At 45.0% G+C, this 13,657-nt stretch overlaps 1 pseudogene; it reads left to right on the top strand.

Annotated features, from left to right (window-relative positions):
• LOC111973906 (voltage-dependent N-type calcium channel subunit alpha-1B-like) overlaps nt 1-13,657 on the top strand; it is a 139,981-nt pseudogene that overhangs the window by 26,831 nt on the left and 99,493 nt on the right.

The following is a 13,657-nucleotide window of genomic DNA, read 5'->3' as shown; positions in this document are numbered from 1 at the left end:
ACCTGAAAACGGAGAAAAGAAGTGCTACCATTGAAATTGGCTCACACAAAGACCGGCATAGCAAAGTAGGTCTCTTTGTTCAGGCAGCGTGTTCAGTAAGACCCCGCTACACACCCAGGCAGTGTGCTCACGAATTATAAGCCCACAACACACGAATGTGTGATTCCTGCGCAGAAGGACTATCAGACCGCGCAGAGAGGCACGAGATTGAACTTCAATCAACTTTCTAGACTTTTTCCCCCTTAGTTAACACTATCAACGTTTCCCTTTACTGTGGGAATTGTGATCGAATCAACACAATATTAGCCACTTTCAATGTAACATACCGAAACAAAATGAACTATGCAAGTCTTATTATGCAAAACGAACTATGCAAGAGATTTTGTTGTAGGCGGAACGCATCAGAGCAGGATTCTATTGCATTGACACTCATGACTCGGCCCGTACTCTACACCGACCAGTGCGGCATAACTAATCAGAGCTGCTGTAGACCTATATGCAAATAGACCATTGCCATATATGGATCTGTGCCATTCACTTTGAACTGGACTGTGTTTACGGCATGAGCGGTCATGAGTAGATGCGCTTGGTTTGAGATCAAAGCCACGTGTGCACATTTGTTCCTTTCCTTTGCTAGTTAGTGAGTTATTAGCACAATTATAGATAATCTGTAGTCAGCAATGGGGGAAAGCGAGTCAGATGAAAAGCTTTTTTTTGTCTTAAAGGAGCAGTGTTGTATTTTGAGACAGGCTTGAATAAGCTAAGTAGCCAATAGGCAGCAGAGGGTAGCAACATTTGTCTGATTCTCTGTAATAATGGTATGGGAATAATAATACATTTTATTTTGTAAAATGGTTTCTTGCATTAAACAACACAACAACATTTTCAGTGACCTCCTTGTCTGAAGGACAAGTGGATAAACAGGTTAATGTCAAGCACAGGGGGTTGGTGGCATCTTAATTGGGGAGGATGGGCTTGGGGTAATGGCTGGATCGGAATCAGTGGAATGGTATCAAATGCATCAAACATATGGTTTCCATGTGGTTGATGCCATTCCATTTGCTCCGTTACAGCCATTATTATGAGTCGTCCTCCCCTCAGAGGAGGAGCCCTGCATGTTGTTTTCAAGCCCTGCATGTTGTTTTCAAAAGTCTCATGAAATGTAGGCCTGTGGCGGTCGGTGCTGTTTAAGATGAGGGAGTACCATTTTTTTCTCTCATGAGAATATCCTTATTTCTATTACAGCATATTGGACGACTGTCATTCATATTCCATTCACCCAGTTCAATGTAACATCGATAGGTTTAGGCTACTACATGATACTAAAATTGTCCCTATACCCATCATGAGGTTACTACACCATAGCCTATGAATGAAAGTTTACAACGTAGGTGCACACAGGTGGAGAGGTGACAGACTATGACCCATGGGCAGACAGTGACACATTCAACACACTCTTGCCTGCATGTTGTAAGATGACGCCGGAGAAGATGGCAGATGTTTTACGTGCCCCCAGCCGATTAGGTTATTTTCTTAGCTTATTTGCAACTTATTTTTTAACCCATTTTGTACATAATTTGTCCACTACCGTCTCTTATGACCGAAAATAACTTCTAGACCTCAGGACTGCGATTACTCACCACGGACTGGCACAATCCTCTTTTTCCTTTCACGACTCTGATGAGCCCGACGTGAAGGATACGCTGCTTCCTCAGGAACAGGCCCCGATCCCCGTGATCTGCGTGAAGAGGAGGCAGAGAAAGAGGGACCGAAGGTCCGGCTGCCTTCTGAGAATTCGCAGGCGATCTAATAAACCCCCACTTCCCTCCATTCTGCTAGCAAACATGCAATCTTTGGACAATAAAATCGACAAGTTACGCAGAAGATTAAACTACCAACGGGACATTAAAAACTGTCACGGAGACGTGGCTGAACGACGCCAACATCAACATACAGCTAGCTGGTTATACAATGTACCGGCAGGATAGAACAGCGGCGTCTGGTAAGACAAGGGGCGGCGGTCTATGTATTTTTGTAAACAACAGCTGGTGCATGATATCTAAGGAAGTCTCGAGCTATTGCTCCCCTGAGGTAGAGTTTCTTATGATAAGTTGTAGACCACACTACCTACCGAGAGAGTTTTCATCTGTATTCTTTGTAGCTGTTTTACATACCACCACAGTCAGAGGCTGGCACTAAGACAGCATTGAAGGAGCTGTATTCCGTCATAAGCAAACAAGAAAACGCTCACCCAGAGGCGGCACTCCAAGTAGCCGGGGACTTTAATGCAGGGAAACTTAAATCCGTTCAAATCTGACTGTAATTCTATCCTTCTGATTCCTGCTTACAAGCAAAAATTAAAGCAGGAAGCACCAGTGACTACATCAATAAAAAAGTGGTCAGATGAAGCAGATGCTAAGCTACAGGACTGTTTTGCTAGCACAGAGTGGAATATGTTCCGAGATTCCTCGATTGGCATTGAGGAGTACACCACATCAGTCATTGGCTTCATCAATAAGTGCATCGATGACGTCGTCCCCACAGTGACTGTACGTACATACCCCAACCAGAAGCCATGGATTACAGGCAGCATCTGCACTGAGCTAAAGGCTAGAACTGCCACTTTCAAGTAGTGGGACTCTAACCCGGAAGCTTATAAGAAATCCCGCTATGCCCTCCGACGAACCGTCAAACAGGCAAAGCATCAATACAGGACTTAGTTCAAGTAGTACTACACCGGCTCTGACGCTCGTTGGATGTGGCAGGGCTTGCAAACCATTACAGACTACAAGGGGTAACACAGCCGCGAGCTGCCCAGTGACACAATTCTACCAGACGAGCTAAACTACTTCTATGTTCGCTTTGAGGCAAATAACACTGAAACATGCATGACAGCACCAGCTGTCCGCAGCCGATGTGAGTAAGACCTTTAAACAAGTCAACATTCATAAGGCCGCAGGGCCAGACAGATTACCAGGACGTGTACATGCACTGAACAACTGGCAAGTGTCTTCACTGACATTTTCAACCTCTCCCTGTCCGAGTCTGTAATACCAACATGTTTTAAGCAGGCCACCATAGTCCCTGTGCCCAAGAACACTAAGGTAACCTGCCTAAATGACTACCGACCCGTAGCACTCACGTCTGTAGCCATAAAATGCCTTGAAAGGCTGGTCATGGCTCACATCAACGCCATCATCCCATCAACGCCATCATCCCAGAAACCCAAGACCACTCCAATTTGCATACACCGCAACAGATCCACAGATCCACACCTGGACAAAAGGAACACCTATGTGAGAATGCTATTCATTGACTGCAGCTCAGCGTTCAACACCATAGTGCCCTCAAAGCTCATCACTAAGCTAAGGACCTTGGGACTAAACACCTCCCTCTTCAACTGGATCCTGGACTTCCTGACGGGCCGCCCCCAGTTGGTAAGGGTAGGTAACAACACATCCGCCATGCTGATCCTCAACACAGAGGCCCCTCAGGGGTGCGTGCTCAGTCCCCTCCTGTACTCCCTGTTCACTCATGACTGCACGGCCAGGCACGACTCCAACACCATCATTAAATTTGTCGATGACACAACAGTGGTCAGCCACAGCCTATAGGGAGGAGGTCAGAGACCTGGCAGTGTGGTGCCAGGACAACAACCTCTCCCTCAACATGATCAAGACAAAGGAGATGATTGTGGACTACAGGAAAAAAACGACCGAGCAGGCCCCCATTCTCATCGACGGGGCTGCAGTGGAGCAGGTTGAGAGCTTCAAGTTCCAATAAACTAACATGGTCCAAGCACACCAAGACAGTCGTGAAGAGGGCACGACAAAACCTATTCCCCCTCAGAAGACTGAAAAGATTTGGCATGGGTCCTCAGACCCTCAAAAGGTTCTACAGCTGCACCATCGAGAGCATTCTGACTGTTTGCATCACTGCCTGGTATGGTAACTGCTCGGCCTCCAACCGCAAGGCACTACATAGGGTAGTGCGAATGGCTCAGTACATCACTGGGGCCAAGCTTCCTGCCATCCAGGACCTCTATACCAGGCGGTGTCAGAGAAAGGCTCTAAAAATTGTCAAAGACTCCAGCCATCCTAGTCATAGACTGTTCTCTCTGCTACCGCATGGCAAGCGGTACCGGAGCGCCATGTCTAGGTTCAAGAGGCTTCTAAACAGCATCTTCCTCCAAGCCCTAAGACTCCTGAACATCTTGTCAGATGGCTACCCAGACTATTTGCAGTGCCCCCCCCCCCCCCCCCCTTTACACTACTGCTACTCTCTGTTGTCATCTATGCATAGTCACTTTAATAACTCTACCTACATGTACATACTACCTCAAATAACCAGTGCCCCTGCACATTGACTCTGTATCGGTACCCCCCTGTATATAGTCTCGCTGTTGTTATTTCACTGCTGCTCTTTATTTACTTGTTACTTTTATCTCTAATTCTTATGTGTATTTTTTTAAACTGCATTGTTGGTTAGTGGCTCGTAAGTAAGCGTTTCACTGTAAGGTCCTGAATACCTGTTGTATTCGGCGCATGTGACTAATAAAATTTGATTTGATTTGATCTAGCTGATCTAGAGTGTAAATATTAGACCAGTTGGAAAAGAGAGTTTCTATTGGACAAATTCAGGTATGCTTATCCCCGTTTGCTTCCATTTAAGAAACGTTTTTCAACAGAATCGGCAGAATGAATACACCCCTGATTACACATAAACACAATTCACTTTCATAGCAGCCGCATTGTATTCCTTCTCGCATCTATGCCCTCTCATCCTACACACAGCCTACATCGCCATATTAGCTAAAGTAACATCATAGTCAATATAGCTAATAGAACTAACACGTTAGTAAACCTGCTACAATCATACAGTAACGTTACAGTTTATAGTCAGTAAGCAGTTTAGCAGTTACACCGGCGGGCCCCAGTGGCAATAAATTATTAAAACCAAAAGCTTACCTTGACTTCAAAAAGTTCCAGTGTTGTGTTGCATAGTATAGCCAACTAGCTTACATAGCATCCCTCTGTTTGAGCATGGTGTTTGAGTAGGCTAAACTAGCTAGCTGTATTTGCTAGCTAAGTAAGTGAAACTGAAAGTGAAAATCACTCGCTTGCTTTTTGATTAAATTAATTTGTTAAAAACTGTTAAACTATTGTATTTTTCTCTTGAGTCAACTACTCACCACATTTCATGCACTGCAGTGCTAGCTAGCTGTAGCTCATGCGTTCAATACTAGACATGTCAGTTCATGCTTCTAGAGCTCTGATAGGTTGGAGGACATCCTTTAGAAGTTGTCATAATTACTGTGTAAGTCTATGGAAGGGGGTGAGAACCATGAGCCTTCTAGGTTTTGTATTGAAGTCAATGTACCCAGAGGAGGACAGAAGCTAGCTGTCCTTTGGCTACACCATGGTGCTACTCTACAGAGTGCTGTTGAGGCTATATTTAGTATAGTTTATCTAAAAAGGATAACTTTTAAAAATGTTTTAAAATATGAATTTTATGAAATTCAATGAGGAGGATGGTCCTCCCCTTCCTCCTCTGAGAAGCCTCCACTGGTAGGCCTACAGTGAACACCACACATAGGCTGCTACTGTAGGCAGAATGATACAACAGCTATTTCCATGTTCAAATGTTATGGGACACATTTTCTCCATGAAATAGCCACAGTAGAATACTTTAACACTTTCTGAAAGTGTAACTTAAAGTGGGTATAGCCTCAGTGTTCGAAATAAACACGCGCTGGAGGTTACACAGACTTCTCACGATGTTCAAGTTTGCGCTCAGCAGACCTGAAATTTGCTAAATGCCTAAAAGAAATGAAGGAACATTGCAACACACACAGACAGTGGACTCAGCAAGTGCCCACTACACACCCAGGCAGTATGCTCAGTAAAAGCCCACTACACACCCAGGCAGTATGCTCAGTAAGAGCCCACTACACACCCAAGTCGTGTGCTCAGTAAAAGCCCACTACACACCCAGGCAGTATGCTCAGTAAGAGCCTATTACACACCCAGGCAGTATGCTTAGTAAGAGCCCACTACACACCCAGGCAGTATNCTTAGTAAGAGCCCACTACACACCCAGGCAGTATGCTCAGTAAGAGCCTATTACACACCCAGGCAGTATGCTTAGTAAGAGCCCACTACACACCCGGGCAGTATGCTCAGTAAGAGCCTATTACACACCCAGGCAGTATGCTTAGTAAGAGCCCACTACACACCCACGCAGTATGTTCAGTAAGAGCCCACTACACACCCAGGCAGTGTGTTCAGTAAGAGCCCACTACACACCCGGGCAGTCATTGGAAAAATGTATAATTCATCAGCTGGAGAAAGTTAATAAATGACATAGCAGTGACTGTGTCAATTCTCTAAAACCTCCCTCTCACATTTACTGCATTAGATTCATTGCAAAATATGCTGGCATTGCACAATTTCACCTTCTGCCGTCATCTGACATAATTTGGTTATGATTGGAGAGCTTGGCGTCCCTATGAAAAACCCCTTCACATTCACCTGTCAGTGGATGTTTTGATGAGTGCTTTGGATCCTCCCCTTTCCTGGCCATGACAGTGACGATGGACCGATTGTTCATGCTTGAGACTGATGGAGTTGAGAAGCGTTGCATTGTTCTGTGGACATAGCCATTAACATCTGCTCAAGCACTTCACTGGGAGTTGATGGGCTTTTGTAAAGGAGTACTCTGGACTGACTTGTTGCGTGCACAGTGTCTGAAGTGCCTTTTGCACTGAAGTCTTTCCCTTAGTGTTTGATGGACTGAGGCGGTTAAGCTATTTTTCATGTTCACTATTTACAATTGTCAAGCTAGTCCTCCATGAAAGCAATTCAGTTTGTCCTTCTCTCAGAAACCTGATCCTTCAACACAACTCTCTTTGAATAGTCAAATAACTGGAAGATCTCTGAGAGAGCAAATTAAATTGCTTTCATGAAGGACTGGCTTCAATTGTGAGGTTGGCCACACAATTTATTTTATCATGAGCAAAAGCCATTGTTTTACTACCCAAAGTTGCAAAGAAAATGTTGTGATCCATTTAATAAACATGAGACCAGAAACATTTATAAAAGGGTTAGCAGGAAGAGCGGCATCTCGTGGGCAAAACCTGGTACTTTTACACCCATTTATGGTAAATAATGCAAACAACTCCAATTGGCAATTTCTTTGAATAGGGGGAAAAAAACATCACCAGATTCACAGGAAATACATTACAAACGATGAAGAAGCAATACTCCAAGCCGCAGCTCTGTACTGCTTGTCAGACATAGAGAACCAATACTGTATACTGGTTGTTCGGGTGGGATTGGCGTGGGGTGTCCGTGGGTGGCTTTTGATCACTTTATTGAAATCCTCATGTCTTACTCATTGGCAGGAAGAGTTATGGTCCAAATCGGATGTCCGGTACTATATTTATTGAAGATGATATTAATCTTATGAATTAAAATAGTCCATTTGGGTGCAATCAATTAACTTAATTTACCTGAGATCAAATTATATTTTAACAAAATAATGTTTCAAGAATGCTAATCTTATATGTTTGTAACTACAGAAATGATTTCAGCACAATCTGAGATGGTGGGTGTCAAAAACCCTGTTTCTTGTTTCTTTTGAGGTGGAACGACCCTCCATTCGCTCTCATACAAACCAAAGTACGTAGAAGGTTTTGACCTGTTTGCTTGATCCTAATCATGAAAGGCACATTGAAAGGCATATTGTGTTGTACTAGGCCTCTCAGGGCTGAAATGAATGTGTTCTCCTCAGAGTCCAATGACTGCTGTGTTTCCCCTCTCTCTCACCCGTCCCTATCAGGCCCCTCACATGGTTCCGCATGTCATTTACAGAACAGGAGAGGGAGGCAGGTCATTATGCTGCTAAGCCTCATAAGAGATCACATCCCATACTGTACAGTCAGCCAGACAGACAGGCATGCAGGTAGGCAGACAGACAGATAGACAGGGTATGTCTGATATGCTGCTACTTGCCTGTCAGTGAGATAGAACCAGAGAACATGTGAGCAGAGAAGTATTCCCAATAAAGCCTGGCTCAGAATTCTCCATGTTCTGAAAAATACTGCACCCCTGGCATCTTGCATTACTTACACCTAACATGGCTGGTTGTGTTACGCCTGGGCTTGTATTTTAGTAGAATATGTGAGCAGAAATATCCCCCCTGTTATGTCTTATACTGCAACCCTGGCATGCTGTATCACTTACACTCCACATGGATGTGTTACTCCAGACAGAGCTTCTAACTGAGTTAGTTGTCTACTATACAGTGGGGAGAACAAGTATTTGATACACTGCCGATTTTGCAGGTTTTCCTACTTACAAAGCATGTAGAGGTCTGTAATTTTTATCATAGGTACACTTCAACTGTGAGAGACGGAATCTAAAACAAAAATCCTGAAAATCACATTGTATGATTTTTAAGTAATTAATTTGCATTTTATTGCAGTGCACATAAGTATTTGATCACCTACCAACCAGTAAGAATTCCGGCTCTCACAACCTGTTAGTTTTTTCTTTAAAGAAGCCCTCCTGTTCCCACCATTACCTTATTAACTGCACTTGTTGAACTCGTTACCTGTATAAAAGACACCTGTCCACACATTCAATCAAACAGACTCCAACCTCTCCACAATAGCCAAGACCAGAGACTGTGTAAGGACATCAGGGAACAATTGTAGACCTGCACAAGGCTGGGATGGGCTACAGGACAATAGGCAAGCAGCTTGGTGAGAAGGCAACAACTGTTGGCGCAATTATTAGAAAATGAAGAAGTTCAAGATGACGGTCAATCACCCTCGGTCTGGGCTCCATGCAAGATCTCACCTCTGTGGGGCATCAATGATCATGAGGAAGTGAGGGATCAGCCCAGACATACACGGCAGGACCTGGGCAATGACCTGAAGAGAGCTGGGACCACAGTCTCAAAGAAAAACCATTAGTAACAACACTACGCCGTCATGATTAAAATCCTGCAGCGCACGCAAGGTCCCCCTGCTCAAGCCAGCGCATGTCCAGCCCGTCTGAAGTTTGCCAATACCATCTGTGATGGATTCCAGAGGAGGAATGGAGAAGGTCATGTGATCTGATGAGACAAAAATAGAGCTTTTTGGTCTAAACTCCACTCGCCGTGTTTGAGGAAAAAGAAGGATGAGTACAACCCAAGAACACCATCCCAACCGTGAAGCATGGAGGTGAAACATCATTCTTTGGGGATACTTTTTCTGCAAAAGGGTACAGGACGACTGCCACCGTATTGAGGAGGATGGAGTGGCAATGTATCGCGAGATCTTGGCCAACAACCTCCTTCCCTCAGTAAGAGCATTTAGATGGGTCGTGGCTGGGTCTTCCAGCATGACAACGACCCAAACACACAGCCAGGGCAACTAAGGAGTGGCTCGTAAGAAGCATCTCAAGGTCCTGGAGTGCCTAGCCAGTCTCCAGACCTGAACGCCAATAGAAAATCTTTTGGAGGGAGCTGAAAGTCCGTATTGCCCAGCGACAGCCCCGAAACCTGAAGGATCTGGAGAAGGTCTGTATGGAGGAGTGGGCCAAAAATCCCTGCTGCAGTGTGTGCAAACCTGGTCAAGAAACTACAGGAAACGTATGATCTCTGTAATTGCAAACAAAGTTCTCTACCAAATATTAAGTTCTGCTTTTCTGATGTATCAAATACTTATGTCATGCAATAAAATGCAAATTAATTACTTAAAAATCATACAATGTGATTTTCAGGATTTTTGTTTTAGATTCCGTCTCTCACAGTTGAAGTGTACCTATGATAAAAATTACAGACCTCTACATGCTTTGTAAGTAGGAAAACCTGCAAAATCGGCAGTGTATCAAATACTTGTTCTCCCCACTGTATTTCCCTGCCTTTGGAGGAGCGGAATTAGATTCTCTTCACAGTCTTTTCCTGGGAGGTGCTGTAAACAAACATGGTTGACTAATTGATAATCAAGCTAATGTGTTTGACTTCTAGACTCTTTCATGTCAGCTGAGTTTATGTATGCGAGGAGCAAAACACATTATACAGCTCCCCCAGGCATAGGATATGATAAATGCCTTCGCTACATTGCAGTGTGCTTCCATGTCCCCTAAAGAATTATCTAGCAATTTTCAAAATGATTAATTTCATTATTCAGGCTTATCAGCTACAGTCACTGTGTGATGCTATGTTCCACACTTTGTTGTGTTTACTTGCATTCATTTGCCAAATAATTTTTTGGAAAGAATACAGAACAAAAACAAGCATACAATAATAACACAGGTAAAAGTGTCGGTAGTTTATTTAGATTAGATGGTCATAAAGTAGCCATAGTAACAGATGCTAGTTCTGCTATTGAAAACAGAGAGGATGGTGTTTCTCCACTATCTGAAGGTCCATTAAGTAACTCATCTTGTGGTGCGTGTCTCTGCTGGGATGGAGATGGGGCTTTTCTCCTGCATTGGCCAGATGTTGTTTGGTGAGGAGGGACCAGCTAATGCAGCATGTTCCACAGAGCGCCACAATCCCTTCACACACACAACACTTAGGTGTGATGTGAAAACAACAACTAACTAATTCCGTCTCAAAGAGCTCAGGCACTATAGAAACAGCAATGATGCGAAGACATGGTATACAATGCTTGGATGGATGCCTTATCAGTGCTGTAGAGATGAATCCCAGGACACAGGCACGGTTAGTCACATACATGCCATCGCCAACAGCAAATAGTTACATCCTTTAGGTATTGCAGCCGAGAGGAGACAACTATGACATAATGAAGTAAATGTTATATTTGTATTTTCTGCATTTTGGGGCGTACTGCCATTCATTTGGAGACCTGCTTACCTACTGTCAATGCAGTTAATTGAATGGAAAGTAAGTTGACTAACAATGTAGCCTCTATATTCCTACTGAAGAAAGACATCTGACACGGTATACCTCTTACAGCAGCTTAGTGTAGGCCTACATTAAGGACAACTTCCTAATATTGAGTTGCATCCCCCCCTTTTGGCCTCAGAACAGCCTCAATTCATCAGGGCTTGGACTCTACAAGGTGTCAAAAGCGTTCCACAGGGATGCTGGCCCATGTTGAATCCAATGCTTCCCACAATTGTGTCAAGTTGGCTGGATGTCCTTTTGGTGGTGGACTATTCTTGATACACACGGCAAACTGTTGAGCGTGAAAAACCCAGCAGCGTTGCAGGTCTTGACACACCTACTTCTACACCCTGTTCAAAGGCACTTCAATATTTTGTCTTGCCCATTCACCTTCTGAATAATGGCACACATACACAATCCATGTCTCAATTGTCTCAAGGCTTAAAACTCCTTCTTTAACCTGTCTGCTACCCATCATCTATACTGATTATAGTGGATTTATCAAGTGACATCAATAAGGGAACATATCTTGCACGTGGATTCACCTGGTCAGTCTGTCATGGACAAAGCAGGTGTCCTTAATGTTTTGTACACTCAGTGTATACTTAAGAGACTAGTGTTTTATAGTCTCACTCTGCAATGTTGGGGTAACATGTTAATGCTGTCCTCGCTCTAGTCCCTTAAGTATAGTCCTATAGCAGATGCCTGCGTGTTCAGTGCCCTCACCGTGACCCCGCTGTCTGCTCTGTCTGCTTCCAGGGTGGGATAGAGAGATGGCAGAGAAAGTCTCTGACCAGCCTTATTAAAGCCCACTGGGAGCCGTCCAATGTGGGCCTCCTCTGAGCAATACTGTCCACTTTGGAGATGGGAAACACACCTGTTCTTTCCTTTCTGGTGGCTGAAGCAGTGACACAGCCTGGGTTTAAAACCCAGTGATGTCAGATTCAGACAGGTCCTGGTTGGGTTGGTGTTGAACTCCAGCCAATCCAGTCCATGGTTAGCTTTCCCTTCCCATCATTTCGTTCAAGGAGCTTGAAAAAACTAAACGTAACCCAGATAATTGGTTTGCCAATATCTCCTCTGTGTAACTGAATTCCATTCGGTTTTGAATTGTCATAATTTTGTATCTCAACCCTATTTTGGTCATGTTAAAGGAATATATTTATATTTATATAAAGCTAAAATATAAGCCCAGAAAACGAGAACATCAGGGACCTCTGATCTGTATTTGTATGCAGAGTTTTGCCTCATGTTGAGACTGGTTCAGTCAGGAGTATGTACGAGGACCTGAGGCTTTCTCTTTTTTCTGTAGGGATAAACAACGGCAGGTTGGGAGGCAGGCAAGCAGAGAGGCAGGGAGGGAGGCAGGCAGGGAGGGAGGCAGGCAATCAGAGAGGCAGGGAGGGAGGCAGGCAGGGACGCAGGCAGGCAGGGAGGGAGGCAGGCAGGGACGCAGGCAGGCAGGGAGGGAGGCAGGGAGGCAGAGAGGCAGGGAGGGAGGCAGGGAGGGAGGCAGGCAGGGACGCACGGAGGGAGGGAGGCAGGCAGGCAGGGACGCACGGAGGGAGGGAGGCAGGCAGGGACGCACGGAGGGAGGCAGGCAGGCAGGCAGGGAGGGAGGGACGCAGGGAGGGAGGCAGGCAGGGAGGGACGAAGGCAGGGAGGGAGGCAGGCAAGCAGAGAGGCAGGGAGGGAGGCAGGCAGGGACGCAGGCAGGGAGGGAGAGAAGCAGAGTGCTCATTTCACTGAGGATACAGTAAGTGATGTATATTTCAGAATGCCAGCTGCAGTCTGGAACATTAGAATAGCATGGCAGATCATGATGGGAGACGGGGTTATCTCACTGGGATAGACAAAAGCAGGAAATTATAGCCCTCTGCCAACGTACTGTATATTACTTAGAGTCTGATACGCACTAGTTGATGTGGGGAAAATTTGAGTCACTTCATTTCCTCATTCTTTCCTTTCTAATGAAGGTAATCCCAGCTGGGAGTATATACTGTAAGTAGGCTGTGATTAATTAAGATCCAGTAGAAAGGAAAAAGAATATCAGTTGAACCACAACAATTATTGGTTGCCTCACCCTGCAGAGACTCCTTCTACTTTCCTTATGTTAGCCTATATTCTGGGGATATCAAATCTTTGTGGCGTACAGTAGATTACTAAAGTGGCATACATTTGACTGTAATCACAAAGCAATGTGTATGATTCTGGTTCATATGAAGAATACATGACTGTAATATTCTAGGAACAGAGTGATTTAGGTAATCCTTTTAGGTAATCCTCAAACCTGTCTTTTGCAATTACAACAACACAATCTCCCCCTTATGCTTTCTGCTATCCCTCCCTCCCTCCCTCCCTCCCTCCCNTCTCAGTGCAGAGATTATACCACTCATTTCAGTGCAGCACCTCCCCAGACCCCAGTCTGTGCCTCTGCCCAGCCAGTGGATTAGATAGTGGGTGTACAATAACACTCGTCAGCCTCAGTAACATGATGCTGATCTGGCCTGTCTGTCTGTCCCCCTGGACCAGACTATTGGAGGTGGAGCTGCTCTCCACAGGCCAGCTCCATTTCCACAATAGCATTCTGCAAGAGGAAGAGGCTGTGGGCTGATTGGACAGGCTGTGAAGCTAATGCATATCCCCTTTCTCTCTCCCCTCCTCGTTTTCTCCTCTCCTCCTCCTTCCCCTCCTAGCTCTCTCCACGCCACCCTTTCTCTCCCCGCCAGCCTCTTTCCACTCTCCTCTCTCCCCT

The sequence above is a fragment of the Salvelinus sp. IW2-2015 genome, linkage group LG15 (genome assembly GCF_002910315.2).
Source record: "Salvelinus sp. IW2-2015 linkage group LG15, ASM291031v2, whole genome shotgun sequence".
Lineage (NCBI taxonomy): Eukaryota > Metazoa > Chordata > Actinopteri > Salmoniformes > Salmonidae > Salvelinus > Salvelinus sp. IW2-2015.
The sequence above is the reverse complement of the archived record's forward strand: the minus strand, read 5'-3'. Positions and strand labels throughout refer to the sequence as shown.